General features: G+C 43.1%; 1 long non-coding RNA gene across 1 annotated transcript in view; it reads right to left on the minus strand.

Annotated features, from left to right (window-relative positions):
• Positions 1–829: 829 nt before the first annotated feature.
• Positions 830–12,143, minus strand: part of LOC141095360 (uncharacterized) — a 171,217-nt gene continuing 159,903 nt past the window's right edge. The window contains exon 3 of the long non-coding RNA XR_012233358.1: positions 830–1,774. This is a non-coding gene — a long non-coding RNA (uncharacterized lncRNA). The remainder of the gene's footprint in view (positions 1,775–12,143) is intronic.

Below are 12,143 nucleotides of genomic sequence, written 5' to 3' on the forward strand. Positions count from 1 at the left end.
AGGTCACCGATACTGCGTTCCCAGCAGGGCTGAACCACGGGAACACCAGCACCGTGGGAAAAAGTCAGTGATGACGTCACTGCAGTAGAAAAAAACAGTGTGGCGACCCCTCTATTCTTGATAGCCAGCCTTGCTAATGCTGACAGCTGAAGATTGCAGCCCCTAGCTGTCAGTTTTGCCTGGCTGGTTATAAAAAATACAGGGAAACCCACACCAGATTTTTTATTTATTTATAGAGCAGTCAGCGGGTGATGAATACTCCCATCAGCCGCCAATTGCACTCACTATTATTAGCGGTAGCAGGTGTAGGCTGATGAAAGTAACAGTCCCATCAGTCGCCACCTGATGTCGCCGTTATCAGTTGAATATAAGTCTCATCATTCTCCCCTGCTCAGGCTGATCGCCGGCAGGGGAAAATGATGAGAGCGGTCTTCAGCAATGGCGCCGGCAAAAAGTGCTTACTGTAACGCTACTTCATTGGCACCCATGTGTGTGGTATTGATGCTGCACACGAGTGTCACACAGTTGCCACATGTGTACCGCAAGTATTAAACACATGGACACTGACATTTCCGGTACTGGTATTTTCTGTGTCTTAGCCTAGTTCTATAGACTGTAAAAAAATAAAAAAATACAGGCCACTATCTCCGTCAGACGCCTGATCTATCTGTGAAAAAGAAAAGGAAAAGCAAAAAGCAGCACAAAAAAACAGGGTGGGAAAAAAACTTCCAGGCATATTTCAAACCTTGATAAATAATAGACTCCAATATGTGAATTCAGCACATCAATAGGTAATTTCCAAGTGCAATTTATTGGCCCATGTCCGACGTTTCGTTCCCAAGTGTGGACCTTTCTCAAGCAGTTACAAAGTGGTAATTCATGACATTATATAACAAACATACTGTTTAAGCAATTAGTAGAAATATATATTATATCAGAATTTTAAAAAAGATACATCAATGTGATGTTATCAATAGTATTGTGTATATAAAGTGACGATGTGCATAAAGTGAAATATACATACATAGAATTACATATAGCCATTAAAACTAAATTAGTAATCAGTGGCAGCTGTGCATAATCTATACAGAGTATGACTCACCCCATTCATAATCCAAAAATTGGCGCCGATATACGGCGTCCTAAATAACTTAATGCGCAAGACAGGAAAACAAAGGCCACATAACTTCCACTCATGCGCAGATATCAAATGAAGCCACCGGCAACATCTTGTTGATGTCTATAAAACTGCACACAAGCTGGTAGGCAAAAAATAGCAGAATTCAATGTGAATTAATCATGCATGCTCAATGAATATTACAAAAGCACAAACGCCATCTTTAAAATGGGCATATCGGACATATTAGAAAACTCAAATCAAAGCGCACATTTAGCAGAACTTGTAGTTCAGTACCGGGGGTAATAGGTTAAGGGAATAGCCCAATGGTATTGGGAGCACCCCCAAGACCTGGGATAGGTCACCCATAACTCCAGAGGACGGTGGGAGAACCACCCCCATTTGTGGGAACAGCTCTCAATCTCCATCCAATTGGGTAAGAAATCCACAATACACCAATATAACACCACCTGAACAACTGTACACAAAGAATAGCTATTAGATATATTTTTATTTTTATTAATTCTTGATTTATGTATTATAAAGAAGTAGCCATGTAATTGTACAAAGAATATTTTTTTATACAGGATTATCCACATAATGGTATAAATGGGAGGAGCCATACATCCAAATTAGAAGGTGTGGTGATCAATTCGTCTGAAAAAAAACCAAAAAATAAAACATAAATTAAAAAATGACCAATGTATATCAATTTACAACATGAAATATTCAAAAGAACTACCTGGGACATAAAGGCAAGCCAAATAGTATAATGTACTAATAAGCTTATAGTCTACATTAAGACCCAAAGGTTTCAAGGTAATAAGTTTCTTAATCCATCTTAGCTCTTTAATCTTAAGAAATTTCTCTCTATCAACATCTCTTCTCAATGAGGGCACTTGATCAATTATCCTAAATTTAAGATCTTTCTCAGCATGTTTACATTCAATAAAGTGTTTTGGCACAGGTAAGTCCATTCTACCTTTCCTAATAGTATACCTATGTTGGTTCATTCTCGTTTTGAGATCACAATTGGTCTCTCCTACATATAGAAGGTTACATGGGCATTGTAAGAGGTATATAATAAAATCAGAGGAGCAGGTAAGATAATAATTAATTGTAAAAACTTCATTCGTAGTTGGATGTTGGAAAGAAGACCTCTTTAACATATACGAGCAATTCGCACAGCTTAAACATGGAAAGCAACCTGTTCTAGACTTGCATGTTAAAAAAGTCTGTTAGCAATCTTCTGAGGGCCTGTTTCCGACTGTGTACTAATTTGTCTCCCAGATTTACCACCCGTCTATAAGAAACTAGTGGAGGAAATTTAAATTTGTCTGTATTAGGTAGGCATTTGCCCAACATTGGCCAATGTCGTGTAATCACAGCTACAATTTCTTTACTTTCCTCACAAAATGAGGTCACAAATGGTATTCTTTTAGAAAATTTCTTATTTGTATTGCACTTATCCAACAAACTATTGTGATTAATCCCCTTAACCTTATTTTGCCATTTTTTAATTAAGTTTCTAGGATAGCCCCTCTGTTCGAATTTTTTTTACCATATTATCTAATGATGAATCCAATTTATGTTCATTACTTATAACACGTCTAACTCGCAAAAGTTGACTGAAGGGCAATGATTCTACCATTTTTCGTGGCTGGTGACTACCGTAGCAAAGCAGGTTGTTCTTATCTGTAGATTTTGCAAGAAGCTCTGTAGTCAAATTATTATCAACATTTCTAATCAAAACATCAAGAAATTGTATCTCATTGTCAGAATATGTTAAAGTAAATTTAATCTCCTCACTTATATTATTAAGAAATCAGTGAAAATCCATCAATTCACCAGCTGATCCTTTCTAAAGGAGGAAGACATCATCTATGTATCTCTGTTATGATTCGGTAACCGAGGAGGATAGCCGGGGCACAGGCTAGACAACCAGAACACCAGAAAGGTTGGTAACTAAGCGGACTGCAGACCCCTGAACTGACAACACAACTAGAATTAGTCGTGGGACATACCTACAATGCCCTAGACGCCTCGGCAAAGCCAAAGAGTTAAATAAGCCTAAAGAAAGGGAAAAGCTAAACTGCCCTGGAGTAGAACCCCAAAGGAATAGACAGCCCCCAAACATATATTGCCGGTGAGATAAGATGAAGCACAAACACATGCAGAAAATAGCGTAAGCAATTGATGGGGCCCAAACTGTCTAGATAGAACAGGACAGGAAAGAATACTGTCTGCAATCACACATAAAACCCTAAGAAAAATTCAACACATCTGATATGCAAAAAACTGAGGCCATACGACCTCTCCCCCACTAGATCAGAATTCTGGTGTGAACTGGAAGCAAAACAAAAGACATTGACACATCAGGAGACCAGAAACACTGAACAAACTGACATGAGCTGAAGCATATGAAACAGGGTCCAGCGCAGATCCCTGCAGGGAACAAGGCTGAACAAACAACAGCAAAGCAGAAAGCAGAGTAGGGCAAAAACAGACAAATGACTTATCTGAAAAATGCAAGACCAAGCAGGAGACAGACTTCCAAAGTGCACAGGAAGAAATGAAATCACCAGCAACAATTGAGGGAGGGTTGCTCACTTAAATCTTCCCAGTCAGTAACACCTAAGTTCCAATCATCTTCTTCAGGTGAATGACCTCTGTCAGCTAGATCAACTTCATTACCTGCTGCAACCACCAGAGGGAGCCCAAACTCAGAAGCCAGGTCAAACGTGTTCACAACACTCTCCACAACCTGAGAACATGATCAAAGTGGTGGGAAATATAGATAAAGTCCTCCTCCAAGGCCATCATGCTATGTTTGGCATATGCCGGTGCCATATTGGCACCCATTGCTGTACCTCTTAATTATACATTAAAGTCTTCACCAAAAAGAAAATAGTTATTCATCAATATCCACTCCAAAAGATAAAGACAAAATTTGATAACAGGTGGAACATAGGCAGTCGTCAAAAGATTTTTATTTACAGAAGCCAATCCCACTTCATGATTGATAGAAGAGTAAAGAGATACCACATCGAATAAGGCCAAGATAATATTACCCTCAATTTTTGTATCTCTCAATTTACACAAAAAATAGTGGTATCCAGAATAAAGGATGCAGCTTTGTTAGATAAAGGACTTAATATTCTGTCCACAAAAATAGAAGATTGGCTAAAGATTGACCCACTCCCCGACACAAAAGGCCTGCCAGGGGGATAGTGTAATGTCTTATGGATTTTGGGTAAAATATATAGGACTGGAGTAATTGGATTCTCAACTATTAAATATTTATATGAATTTTCATCAATTAAATTTGAATTCAATGCTCTGTCCAGTGTAACCTTAATTTTACCAGCAATAATAAATTTAGGATCTCCACATATTTTTTTTATATACCTTATCATCAGATAATTGTCTTCTTATTTCAGCTATATAGTTAATAGTATCCATGACGAGGACAGCAGCATCCTTGTCTGGTGACTTGATGGTGATGTCGTCGTCACGGATTAAGGCCTGCAAAGCAATCTTCTCCTTACTAGAGATGTTGGGATATTTAAATTGACCACTGTTATTTATATTTTTAATAGACTCAATCAAATTATTGACTGCAGAAATAAATGCTTCAATGGCAGGTACATTATCTACTAGAACATAATCACTTTTGTTTCTAAGATCAAAATCATGTAATTTAATTAGAGTCTTGAGACACAGCCTTGACACCTTCATAACTACCGGTACTTCTAGAAAACCAATGTTTTCACTTAATCTGTCTATAAAATTTAAAAAGTTCAGTTTTAATTTTAAACCAATTGACATGACAATTCAAACAGTATGATAGGCATTTAGATAATACACTGACTTCTTCACTAGAAAGGATTTTAGAAGAGGTATTTACCACCAAATCTACTCCTTCTTCTTGGCTGTTGTCAATCTCGGGGGATTAGTATGCACTTTCTGTTTCGTTTCTTTTTTGTCTGCGATGATGTTTTCTCCCTAATTTTCTAATCCTTCTATAGGATCATCCAACATAGGTTCATGTGTACCCCCAGGGTGAAATGTTTGTTAGCCCATACACTTAGTGTATGGGCATTACAATTATGGGAGATCCACTCCTTTAAATTGGGGAAACACTTTTAGGAGGCCATCCTCCATATTTCTTCCTTGGGAGATTGGAGTGTGTGCAAATTTTGGGCAGACCTTGTATTAACTTCATGGGCAAACTTTAGGTGACTTAAAAAAAATCAAAATAATGGAAACTTTGGTTTCATGTGGCCATCCAATATGTGTGTTCAAAGTCTTAATGGGGTGCATGTAACTTTGGTCCAGGGCAAGCCTTGCATTAAATGCATAAGCAAACAGTATGAGAGTACCAAATGAATAATGCGAACTTGATTTTCCTGTGGCCATCCAGTACGTGTATTCAAAAGCTTATTGGGGTGCACGTAACTTTGGTGCAGGGCAGGCCTTGCAGTCAATGCATAAGCAAACAGTATGGGAGTACTAAATGAATAATGTGAAGTTGGTTTTCCTGTGGCCATCCAGTACATGGGTTCAAAGACTTATTGGGGTGCATGTAACTTTGGTGTAGAGCAGGCCTTGCATTCAATGCATTAGCAAACAGTATAGGAATACAAAATGAATACTGGGAATTATGGTTGCATGTGGCCATTCAGTATGTGGCTTCATAGGCCTATTGAGGTGCATATAATTTTGGTGCAGGGCAGGCCTTGCATTGAATGCATAAGCAAACAGTATAGGACTACCAAATGAATTGTTAGGAATCTGGTTTCTATGATGCCTATATCCAGATTCTCACATTTGTCTCCAGAGGCTAAGTCCTTTTTTCCAGCTTCTGAGCATGCCCACGGGTCGAGCGCCCATTGGAGTTCAAGAGTCAGGTGCTCAGGTCCTGCTCCTGATTCCATTGGCTTAGGCTAGTTTCACACTTGCTTTTTTTTGCAGCGCGTTTTTCCCGCAAAAAAACGCATTGAAAAAACGCATACATAAGCATACAACTGCTGCGTTTTTTTCAAGCATTTTTATGAGCATGCATGAAAAAAACGCAGCGTTTTTATGCGTTTGTATGCGTTTTTAGCGCGTTTTTACCGCGTTTGCGTTTTTTTCCAACATTTTTAGGTGGCCCCTCACACTACCCAAACCATGACTTTACTAACCCTAACCCTGACCCTAACCCTAACCCTAACCCTGACCCTAACCCTAACCCTGACCCTAACCCTTAACCAAATCATACTTAACCCTAACCCAAACCCTAAACCCTAACTAACCCTAACCCTAACCCTGACCCTAACCCTAACCCTAACCCTGACCCTAACCCTGACCTTAACCCTAACCCTAAACCTAACCCTAACCCTAACCCTGACCCTAACCCTAACCCTAACCCTGACCCTAACCCTTAACAAAACCATACTTAACCCTAACCCTGACCCTAACCCTAACCCTAATCCTGACCCTAACCCTGACCCTAACCCTGACCCTAACCCTTAACCAAACCATACTTAACCCTAATCCTGACCCTAACCCTGACCCTAATCCTTAACAAAACCATACTTAACCCTAACCCTGACCCTAACCCTAACCCTGACCCTAACCCTAACCCTAACCCTAACCCTGACCCTAACCCTTAACCAAACCATACTTAACCCTAATCCTGACCCTAACCCTGACCCTAATCCTTAACAAAACCATACTTAACCCTAACCCTGACCCTAACCCTAACCCTGACCCTAACCCTAACCCTAACCCTGACCCTAACCCTAACCCTAACCCTAACCCTGACCCTAACCCTTAACAAAACCATACTTAACCCTAATCCTGACCCTAACCCTGACCCTAACCCTTAACCAAACCATACTAAACCCTAACCCTGACCCAAAACCCAACCCTAACCCTGACCCTGACCCTAACCCTAACCCTAAACCCCCTTAACTAACCCTAACTCTAACTCAAACCCCTAAATTCCATGGTTAAAAAAAAAAACGCATATGCAAAAAAACGCTTACATGAGCATGCCAGTGCGCACATATGCGCATCCATAGGCTATAATGGCCATTTTTAGCGCAAAACGTGCGCATATGTGCGCATGCGCTTTTTTGCAGGGCCAAAAAATGCAACATGATGCGTCTGGAAAATCCAATCGCACACCCCAAAAAAACGCAGCGCATGAAAATCGCATACATGCGCTTACAAGCGCGCAGGTATGCGCACCCATGTTAAATATAGGGGAAAAAACGCATGCGCAGGTTAGCGTTTTTTTCCAGCGCTAAAAAACGCAAATGTGAAACCAGCCTTAGGTCAGGGCTCTGGAGATTTCCGGCAGGTCCCGTACGCTATAGAAAGTGTGCATGGCTGTTATGCCATGTGCTAGTATTTTTATGTTAGGAGTGGCTGAAGACACTAAAAAAATAAATAAATAACGTGCCTTCGCCACTCGGGGTCCACCGTGCAGTGGATGGTAAACCCGCTGCTGAGAGAGGCAGAGCACTAACATGCACAGGGTTCTAACTCACCCTGGTGCAATAAGGCAAGCTCTGTTAAGAGACACAGAGCTGCAGGGAGAAACAATACAAAAATAGTATTGCTGAGCCTGTTAACAGCAAAGGATCTCAGCAGCACACGTGCGGTAGCCGGAAACTGGAGTAGTTTAGTATAATCACTACAACCGAGCAGACTTACCGTGTACACATGTGCCTGGCGTTGCAACTGCGTACGCCTGGACAGGCTGCAACCGCAAGTATCGCAAGCGCGATGCAGGGCGCTAAGCTGCTGGAAGATGGAGCTTGTGCGCGCTGGCGCTAGCGCAGGTGCTGACTGAATACCACTCACTCACACAGGCGTATTATCAGAGGGAAGGGGTTTCTTAATGAGTCAGTCACCAGACCAAGCATCCGTCACCCAACAGCTTAGCGTCCTGCATCGCGCTTGCGATACTTGCGGTTGCAGCCTGTCCAGGCGTACGCAGTTGCGATGCCGGGCACACGTGTACATGGTAAGTCCGCTTGGTTGTAGTGATTATACTAAACTACTCCAGTTTCCGGCTACCGCAAGTGTGCTGCTGAGATCCTGTGCTGTTAACAGGCTCAGCAATACTATTTTTGTATTGTTTCTCCCTGGAGCTCTGTGTTTAACAGAGCTTGCCTTATTGCACCAGGGTGAGTTAGAACCCTGTCCATATTAATGCTCTGCCTCATTCAGCAGCGGTTTTACCATCCACCGCACGGTGGACCCCGAGTGGCGAAGGCACTTTAATTATTTATTTTTTTTAGTGTCTTCCGCCACTCCTAACATAAAAATACTAGCGCATGGCATAACGGCCATGCGCACTTTTTATAGCTTACGGGACCTGCCGGAAATCTCCAGAGCCAAGACCTAAGCCAATGGAATCAGGAGCAGGACCTGAGCACCTGACTCCTGAACTCCAATGAGCGCTCGACCCGTGAGCATGCTCAGAAGCTGGAAAAAAGGACTTAGCCTCTGGAGACAAATGTGAGAATCTGGATATAGGCATCATAGAAACCAGATTCCTAACATTACCCCCCCTCCTAGGGCCCCCTCCTCCCTGAACCCTCCAATCCACCCGCCTATGCCCGACAGCGGCACAGGTCTCAGACTCGTCAAATGGCGAGCCTGATGTCCCGGTAGGTGAAACGGAAAACCGGGACACACGGACAGTATCATGGGAGGCCAGATTGCCAGGTCTCAGGAGAGACACCCGGGAGACAATGGGAGTGGGAGTTTTAGGAGAAGGCCGCCGTGTATCAGCGGACGTAACCACACTCCATTCGGGAAGACTATCCCGTGCACATAAGACGCATGCCCGAATGAACTTTTTTACGTCCCGTGCCCTGTGCAGTCACCAATACGTTCCGGCCAGAGACTTCGTGGTCTGCATATAGCCACGATGGTCGTCCGCATTTGGCGCGTGTGCCCAAGCGAGGACTTTAGGCTGCTGGCAAGGAGGGACAAAAATCTCACCTACCGGCTCACAGTGCGGGGAACTGTCTTCCTGGGAATCAGCAAAAAGATGGTGACACCAGCTTATGGACTCTTGAGCCGGACATGTCTCAGAAATGGCGCAAGACACCTCCATGGGTTCAGGAGGTAGAACCTCTGGCTCGGGCAGGTCCAGAGGCTCAAAAAATTTGGGAGCCGGAGTACCTCTCTGTTTGGAGTGAGCTCGCTCCAAACCACGCTCAGAAAAATGGAGGTCAATCCGTGAGGAGATAGATATTAACTCCTCTAAGGTGGTAGGAATCTCTCTCGTGGAGAGCATCCTTGACATGCTCCGCTAATCCCTTCCAAAATACAGGAATTAGAGCCTTGTCAGACCACTCCAACTCAGATACCAGTGTCCAAAAACGGATGGCGTATTGGCTGACCGAGAATGATCCTTGAGACAAGGTGAGCAGTTGGAGAGAGGTGTCGTGTGTAACCCGTGGACCGAGAAACACCTGCCTGAAAGCAGTTAGCAGATTAGCTGCGGTCCGGATGTCCGGGTCACCACGCTCCCATAGTGGCGTAGCCCATTCCAGCACCTTGCCCGACAGTAGGGATATAATAAAGGCCACCTTGGCCTGCTCTGTAGGGAATTGCGCAGCCAGCAGCTCCAGGTGAATCGAGCACTGGCTGATAAAACCTCTACAGGAGGCGCCATCCCCAGAATATTTTTCAGGTAACGGGAGGCGGGTAACTGTCTGCGCAAGGGCGAACATGGACATACGCCCAACCACGTCCGTGAGTGCTTGGACAGCAGCATCTCTGGCCTGCGAAGCTGCGAGAGCTCTCTCAAGGGTAGCCAAGCGAGTCTCGAGCTGTCGCATGCACTGCAACAGTTGCTGCTGATCTGCCATCTTCAGCCAGACCCTGGGGCTAGTATTTTTATACTGCTGCTGTGTGTATGGTGACGGATGCTTGGTCTGGTGACTGACTCATTAAGAAACCCCTTCCCTCTGATAATACGCCTGTGTGAGTGAGTGGTATTCAGTCAGCACCTGCGCTAGCGCCAGCGCGCACAAGCTCCATCTTCCAGCAGCTTAGCGTCCTGCATCACGCTTGCAATACTTGCGGTTGCAGCCTGTCCAGGCGTACGCAGTTGCGACGCCGGGCACACGTGTACACGGTAAGTCCACTCGGTTGTAGTGATTATACTAAACTACTCCAGTTTCTGGCTACCGCACATGTGCTGCTGAGATCCTGTGCTGTTAACAGGCTCAGCAATTCTATTTTTGTATTGTTTCTCCCTGCAGCTCTGTGTCTCTTAACAGAGATTGCCTTATTGCACCTTGGTGAGTTAGAACCCTGTGCATATAAGTGCTCTGCCTCTCTCAGCAGCGGTTTTACCATCCACCGCAGGGTGGACCCCGAGTGGCGAAGGCACTTTAATTATTTTTTTTTTTTTAGTGTCTTCCGCCACTCCTAACTTGAATAATGTGAACTTGTTATTCCAGTGGCCATCCAGCACTTGGCTTCAAAGGCTTATTGGGGTGCATGTAATTTTGGTGCAGGGCAGGCGTTGCATTCAATGGATAAGCAAACAGTATGGAAGTACCAAATGAATACTGGGAATTATGTTTGCATGTGGCAATCCAGTATGTGGCTTCAAAGGCTTATTGGGGTGCATGTAACTTTGGTGCAGGGCAGCCCTTGCATTCAATGAAAAAGCAAATAGTATAGGAGTACCAAATGAATACTGGGAACTATGGTTGCATGTGGTCATCCATGACGTCTGTTCCATGGGTTGTTGGGGTGCGTCCAAATTTTGGGCAGCCCTGCCACTCACTGCACATACAATAACAGTATAAGAGACCCAAAGTTTAATAATGGGAACAACAAAGCATAGCCAGCTGATGGCTCTCTAAGAATATTGAGGGCCGACTGCTGGCCCTCTATTGTGATTTTCAGAGTCCCTCTTTCATAAATGAAACAGGATGTGTCTGATGATGTGTCACATACCACATGGCCAAAGAAGGTTGTAAACTGTTAAAATGACATTTCCCAGTGAATGCATTTGTCTTGGTTGAAAGCAATGCAAAAGTTGAAAAACACATACAAAATTTTACATTTAAACATAGCTCAAGTGGTGGAGGAACATTTTTGTTTTTGGTTAATTATTTTGCCTTATATAAAAAGTCATCACCCTGGAAAGGATGTTCTTTAACATATTTCCCAGGAAAATCCATTTTGGTTTTGTTTTTGTATGTTTTTTAGTGCGCCTGTTAAAATAGCGCAAGACTCTGACATTGTTCACAGCTGTGACCTGGGAGTCATAAATGCTTCCAGGGGCATTCTCCATGGTGTTCCCATGGCAATTTAGCACTGTTTTCATCATTTTCAGATGTTTTTAGACTTTCAAAGGACCCCCGGGGTGTCGCGCTAAAGATACTCGGTTTTCCCATAAACTTACATTGGGCTCATTGCTCGGGTCTCGAGGACCGGAGTATTCCAATTTTCTCAATCCAAGCAACGAGCACTCGAGCATTTTAGTACTCGCTCATCACTAGTTATTACTTATTATAGATTCTGTGATGAGACGATCATAAACATAAACTCTGTCAAAGTTAAACAGAATTGGTGATGAAACATGAAGCTCTTCAGAATGTATATTTACTTTGGTAATCCATCCGGTCCAATGGTAGGTGCCTGGAGTCCTGGAGTGTTGATGTGCAAGCCTGGGCTTTCCAGCGAACCAAGGAACAGGAATGCCTGTATTGACAATTCTTTGTAATCATCTCTAGGATGGCATTGTGCAAGCTGCTTGGTGCAAAATTCAACTAGACACTCCTTAAGTTGAACTAGTTCATTTGAAACTATGTCATCTTCCATTCCAGCTAAAAATGTTTTATTCAGTTGAGTCCAGGCAGCTAAAAATCTCTCCAACAACTTTATATTTGTCCCACTTGATGCAGGCTACATTTTAGAAAACATGCTTGAAATAATAAGCTTATGAATGTGGAGCCTATATGGCAAAATCAGTAGTTCTTTCTGCAGTTTCTGTTTC

The sequence above is a fragment of the Dendrobates tinctorius genome, unplaced genomic scaffold (genome assembly GCF_039654945.1).
Source record: "Dendrobates tinctorius isolate UK_male_01 unplaced genomic scaffold, ASM3965494v1 ptg000069l, whole genome shotgun sequence".
Taxonomy (NCBI): Eukaryota; Metazoa; Chordata; class Amphibia; order Anura; family Dendrobatidae; genus Dendrobates; species Dendrobates tinctorius.